The 6,801-nt window shown below is 41.3% G+C and overlaps 1 pseudogene; it reads right to left on the bottom strand.

The window, feature by feature from the left end:
- Nucleotides 1-736: 736 nt before the first annotated feature.
- The window catches only part of LOC128626725 (metalloendopeptidase OMA1, mitochondrial-like), a 9,099-nt pseudogene continuing 3,034 nt past the window's right edge, over nucleotides 737-6,801 (bottom strand).

Raw genomic sequence — 6,801 nt, 5'->3', positions numbered from 1 at the left:
AGGTCAATTTAAAAAGTGATACATAAAAAAATAAAGAAAGGTGTAGAAAGGGTGTTTCCCTCCCCCCCCCCTTTATGCACAGCATTTGGGAGAGAAGAGCTACCGCCCATTGAAAAGTAATGCAAAAGGAATTTGGCAAACAAAAGACCTAAGGAAAAACAGGTTCTGGTAAAAACTCCAATTAAATGATAAATATGGTCTCTTGAAGTAGTATGTTTTCACTAAGGTGGTCTGGTAATTGATTAAAAGCCTTAATTCTGAAAGTTTTCTTAAATATCAAGCCAATACCCCAAGGTATTTTCAGTTTTTCCTCCACTCTCATGCCAGATATATGGCACATCTTAAATGGAGGCTGTAGGCTGTGCTGCTCGATTTTCACGGCCACTGAGACACACTCAGCACGTATGAATTACTTTCTGGCTCACTTTCCCCTACAGGCTTAGCATAATGACTTGCATACAGTAGGAAAACAGTTAGTGATTTTTTAAACAATGTGTAATATAAATTTATCCTATGACATTTCCCTCATTGAAGATATTTTTAAATAGCTAATATACACCAATGTTGCTTGAAAAATAAATGCCTAGCAGAGGAATTTAGACAGTACCTGAAATATCCATGATTTGACCTGGATATCCATGTTTGTTTTCATTTCAAACATTATCGTTTAAAAAGTAACATAAAAATCATAAAGATGGCTGTGCTCTTCTTATGCCCGATTCTCGTCATTTTTAAATCAACTGTCAGTTTTTCCCTCAGCTGTATATGTTAATGACATTGGTTCCTGGTTTTGAATGGGAAGAGTATCTATCCATTTTCTGTTTCTTAACAGTGTGTGTTTAGGTCTCCTTTGTCTAATTCTTTAAGAAAATGCTTCATGCTGAGTTTAAGTAGTCATCAAGGGTCTAGTTCCAAAAGTGGTGGGAAATCAAGGCTCCATCTACTTTTGAGAGCCTGAGGTATAAGTCGATCCAAGTGCTCAGCTCGGTTTTCAGGACAAGGGTGTGTGAACACCCATTCTGGCAACTCCCAATGACCATGGAAGCTTTCTGCAACTTTCTTCTGTCTGCTGCCAAGACACTGAACTGGCTCCACTGAGCACACACGCCTTTGCAGCAAGCTGCAGTCCAATGTTGTCAGCTCCAGCCTCCAGTGTTCTACTGTCTGGTCTATCAAACTCACTCCTGCCATTTCAGTTGTACTCACCATCTGGAAAGTTCCTACCTATCTCCAGGGCTAATGGCCCAAATCATTGTGAGGGGAAAAAAAAAAGACCTAGGAAACTCAATCAACGAACCAAGCTTGTCTTTTCTGTACCATGCCCTAGAAGTGCATGTGCTATTTCATAGCACAGGAAGAAAGTAGATGAATATCAGTTACACTGTTTAAAAGCCCAGGGAAGATAAACACATTCATTTGGAAGCATAAAACATTTATATTTGGAAAATCAACCACGTGAATATTCCAACTGATCTCAGAGACCCCTAGGATAGCTTTACTATATTTAATTAGATGATAAACTCCTTTGTTAACAGTCAGATGTTGGTCTACTCTAAGAAGACCAGCAACCCAATTAAAAAGTGGACAAAGGACTTGAACAGACATTTCTCCAAGGACATACAGAGGATCCAGAGACACATGAAAAGATGCTCAATATCACTAGCCATCAGAGAGATGCAAATTAAAACCACAATGAGATACCCCTTCACACCAGTCAGAATGGCCATCATAAACAAAGCAACAAATAACAAGTGCTGGAGAGGTTGTGGAGAATAGGGGACCCTAGTTCACTGTTGGTGGGATTGCAGACTGGTACAACCACCACGAAAAACAGTATGGAATTTTCTAAGAAAACTAAAAATGGATATGCCTTTTGACCAGCAATTCCACTACTAGGATTATATCTAGGAACCCTGAAACACCAATCCAAAAAAAAAAACCTGTGCACCCCAATGTTCATAGCAGCACAATTTACAATAGCCAAGAGTTGGAAGCAACCTAGGTGCCCATCAGTAAGTGAATGGATCCAAAAACTATGGTACATTTACACAATGGAATTCTATGCAGCAGAAAGAAAGAAGGAGCTCCTACCCTTTGCAACAGCATGGATAGAACTGGAAAGCATTATGCTGAGTAAAATAAGCCAGGCGGTGAAAGACAAATACCATATGATCTCACTTTTAACAGGAACCTAAACAATAAAACAAACAAACAAGCAAATATAACTAAAGACACTGAAATAGAGAACAGGTTGACAGGGACCAGAGGTGAGAAGGGAAGGAATTTCAGGGGAAAAGGGGAAGGATTCACAGGAACAAGTATAAAGGACACGTGGACAAAAACTAAGGGGAGTGGAAATGGGAGAGAGTGGGAGGGCTGAGTGGGTGGGCTGGGATGGGAGTAAAAGACAGAAAACTGTACTTGAACAACAATTAAAATAAATTTTAAAAATGAAAAAAAAAAACAGTCGGATGTCTGCCATCTCTGTCAGTTATCCTTTTCAAATTCTTCCATCCATGCTTCATATTCCAGTTCTGGTAAAAGTCTCAAATGTTGTTCCCTCAATAATAGCAGCTCACTTGTTCTGTGATTGGACTCAATTCTGGGCGAATGAAATAAAACACTACACACAGCAATCTGAGCTACTGAAAGCAAGGACTAGATCCCATTTGTTTGTTCTTTCTTTTACTCCCTTTGAATAGTTCTATTTTAAGTGGTAATGGAAAAAATACAATAAAAAAATTAAAAGAAAGAACTCGTTCAGAAAATCACAACTATCTATGGTATATGTGAAGTCCCTGAGGAGCAGTGGGATGAGGGTAGGGATGGGAGGACAATAAATAAGTACATATATAGATAAATATGTAACTAGTTCCAAATAGTTTCTTTTTTTTTTTTTAAGAGGAAGTGCCCGTACCATTTTCTTAAGCCCTTGCCCCCAGTGATTGCAAGTAGTTTCTACCTGGTTTGAGAATTATCAAGAGATTAAGGAAGCAGCTTGAAATTGTTACAGAGGTCCAAGAGGAGGCAATATTTGGCCCACCCAGGAACATCAAAAACTGTTACAGAACAACAGGCCCCCCCCCCCAGGATGGTATACTAATACCGTCCAGACCACCTACTGGGCTCGTCTGTCTGCTGCCAGAGGAAAGACGTCTCTCAATGTCAGAGATTTGTGAAAAGGAAAGGAAAGGTTTGTTTAAAGCTATACAGACTTAAAGTAGTGACCCAATGTCCCCATTAAAATATCAAAGTTCTTTTGGATACCCACAGATGCCCACAGTGCTTCCTTCTCCCCCTGCCCTAATTCAGGGTACCATAACTCAGGAAAAGAAGTACACATCCATGTTTCAGGCCCCTGGCACCGTCAGCTGTGCCACCATCCAAGCAGGATCTCTAATTACTCCAAAGCCATGTGGCACCTTCTCATGGCCTACTGGAAAAGGTTCTTTCATCCTTCTTCCAGGCAAAGTCTCTCCTTTCCTTTACCAGAGCTGTGGAGAGGGTAGGGTTGCTACTCTGGCAAAACCAAGTGGCAATTCTCTGCTAAAGCCACATGGTGATTCTCTCTATCCCCATCTGTCCAAAAGCGTGTGGCTCTCTCTCTCTGCACTGCCACAGCTGCATAGTTCCCTCTCCTTACATGGCTGCAGGGGTCCCCACTCTGGCAAAGCTGAGTGGTACTCCCTCAATGGCTGCCGTGTCTGTGTTTTCAATCCATGCGCCAGTCCTCCTTTGCAGCCCCATTTCCTACTCCTACAATCGGCTACACTTGCCAGCATTCCTGTATATTTCAAGTTTTCTGAGCTGCCATTGTGAGTCTGGGCAGGCGTGGCCCCATGGCGTGGAGCCAATCATCTCCAAGCTCTCAGGGGACCTGCCCCCAGTTACATCTTGGGTGGAAATCACTTCCTTCTCCCTGGCTCAAAGCATGGCCACAGCTAATTAGCATATCCATGAAACCAGTTAAAGGTTATATAGATATATTAAATGACCATGTCAGAGGTTAGCTGCAAAGCCTTTGCTGTACAAAACAGCTCTCAATGGCCCTGCTTCATTTGTCCCTTCCCCAACTCACACCTGGGTGGGGGAGGGGTAAGGACATCTTAATATTTCCTGGACATGTTGAGTTCTGGACCCCATTCCAAATCCCTTTTGGGCCCCCCCACCCTTGGCTGCACCCTGTTACAAAATCATGAAGAAGTGTGTGCAAACTCCTGAAAGGAGAGGAATGACTGCAACTTTTTAAATCAGTAGCCGTCTTTAAAAAGAGTCATTCCATGTAGTACATTGCTGAGTGATCATCTCGATTTCTTTACCTTTGGTACTCAGGAAGCACTCTGTTCTTTTGTAATTAAAATTCCTATGGAAATGAATGTTTCCAGGCAGAAAAGCTGACCCATCACCCTGAGTTACCTGTTTGGTTGGTTGGTTGGTTTTTACATACTGTACAGCTGGTTTGTACTTGATAGTTTGATGAAGTTAGAGCTAGTGTGTTACATTGTTCTCTAGTCGGTCAGTGAATTAACTCTGAATAAAACACAGTTACTAGTAACAACCACAGACCAGAGATGAAGCTCATCTTTCTTGTGCCTAATTATCCCAGGAGTGGCAAAAGAGAAGGTAACTTTTCTCAATTAGCCACTCTGTCTTTACTCTCCTTTCTGAGTGCATTAGTAAGCACCACCATTGCCTGCATTTTCTCTCCCCTACTACACGCTCCATGAGTAAAAGCATTTTGGTTTGATTACCATGAATAATGCCAAGTGTAATATCTGCAAATAATAGATGTGCATGCAGTAAATATTTGAAGGGAAGAAAATGCATGAGCAAGCACAGCTGTTTCTTAAACATCCAGTAGAGCACTATGGTGGGACTAGCCTTGAACTAGAAATCAAACACTTAGGTTCAAGGCCCAATTCTATCCCTTTTCATTATCCTTTCACAAATCTGGAAAGTTCTGAGACTCAATATCCCTATCTGAAAAAGGAGCGGAAATCAATCCGGCTTGCCATTTCAAGACTCGGGAGGCTTTAACAAGATTAACGCAGATAAAGGCATTTCGAGTTTTAAGCTGCTGTGTAAATGCATGATCAGGCATGGCACATCACCCTGACACTGATCAGGGAAGTGATTTATAAAGTGAGCGGGGAGTGGAAGAAGTGGGAGAATGCTGAATTTGCCAGAGTTCTCAGGAAGTATGACACATAGCTGGAAGAAACATTTGATAAACTACTGGTGAGGGAGACCCTTGCTACTTCTACCCCCAGAGGCACGCTCCCCTTTCAAATGATGCTCAGTGAAACTCTTCTGTAAGAAGGAGGTCCCCCCTTAAAGGAAGACCTTTTGAAGGTGGAGAGGCAGAGGACTATGAAGCCAGGGTGCATTGCTTGGGGCACAAAGGATAAGGATTTTTTTTTTCAACAACTCTTCCTGGAAATTAATCAAAGAGACAGAATTTTTTTTTTCTGCACATGAGAACTTTGAGATGATGCCTGTTTCCCAAAGACACTGAATGAAAAGCCTGGCTGAGATGTACAAGTGTTAAATCCAGCCTTATGTATAATCATGTTAGAATCATATTGGATGTTACTGAACCTAAAGAAAATCTGGCCTCTCTTCCATTAAATCAGAATACATTAAAGTAGGTGGGTCCAAGCTCCATCTACTTAGCCAGAAAAAGTTAATTTCATATAGCCATGGAGGGGCAAACCTGGAGCCAGAACTGAGTATTCTACCTCATGATGCACCAAACGCCTTATACGAAATTGCATTTTAAGTATTGATTTAAGGGCATTGAACAGATCAGTTATTTGCATCACGTTCTTTCATTCCCTCTCCCCAAATGGATGGCCTGCATTCAAACGAGGCAGAGGCAATCTGGTAACAGCTTGCTAATGGATGTCAGAATCTTAGCTCATTGTATCCAAAGGTTCCTTCATTTCTTCCTTAATTCATCAAACATGTATTAGATGCCTGAGTGGTCCACGCATCTGGAGTTTCATAGGGAATTATAGTAAATACAAACAAACATTGTGTGTATGTGTGATCTGAAATGTTTACTGGTTGTGGTATGAGAGAAGAAACATACCATTAAAATAAAACATTTGGCTCTTGGGCTAATTTCCAAAAGAAGTTCGAGGGAAAAAAATGTCTATTTTCTGCATTCCCTCATCCTGACAGTGCTGAGTCAGGACTACAAAGCCACCAGAGATCCTGCTGTAGTGTCTCATCTCTTTTGTACAAATTAATAGAATACTGACATTCAGATTGTGTGTATACTCCTGATACTTTCCCAAGATTACCTGAAAACTTCAAAACAGTTTAAAATGGACTCTGCTGTACATTAGTTCATTCATTCAGCAAACACTTATCAGTTCCTGTTATGTACCAGTGACTAATGACTGGGTAGTGAAGACAGTAACAGACAAGACTGCCCAGATGAGCCTATTATTTGAAAAAAAGCAGTAGTTTTATAAATAACTTACAAGTCAATGTAACAGTACAACTGAATCAGTTCATTCAAGGTGCAGAGGATGCCCAAAGGCAAAAGGAGGGAAATGCAGTTAATTGGACCCGAGTGTTCAGGGGAGAGTTCCTGGAGAATGGTGTTACATTCTTAAGTTACATTTGGAAGGAACAGGCGTTGGAGGTAGAGACAAGCGTCAGAATGAAGGGTCGGCATGCCCCGAGGTGCCGAAATCTACAACAAAAGGTGTGCCCTAGGAAATGTTACCAATTCACGATGGCCGAAGCAGCAATCGATAAGGGATATTTAGAAGTTGTTTTAGATACCACCAA

This window comes from Artibeus jamaicensis, unplaced genomic scaffold, assembly GCF_021234435.1.
Source record: "Artibeus jamaicensis isolate MK-2021 breed Jamaican fruit bat unplaced genomic scaffold, CSHL_Jam_final scaffold_916, whole genome shotgun sequence".
Classification (NCBI taxonomy): Eukaryota; Metazoa; Chordata; class Mammalia; order Chiroptera; family Phyllostomidae; genus Artibeus; species Artibeus jamaicensis.
Note: the sequence above shows the minus strand (reverse complement) of the source record. Positions and strands in the feature narration are given on the sequence as shown.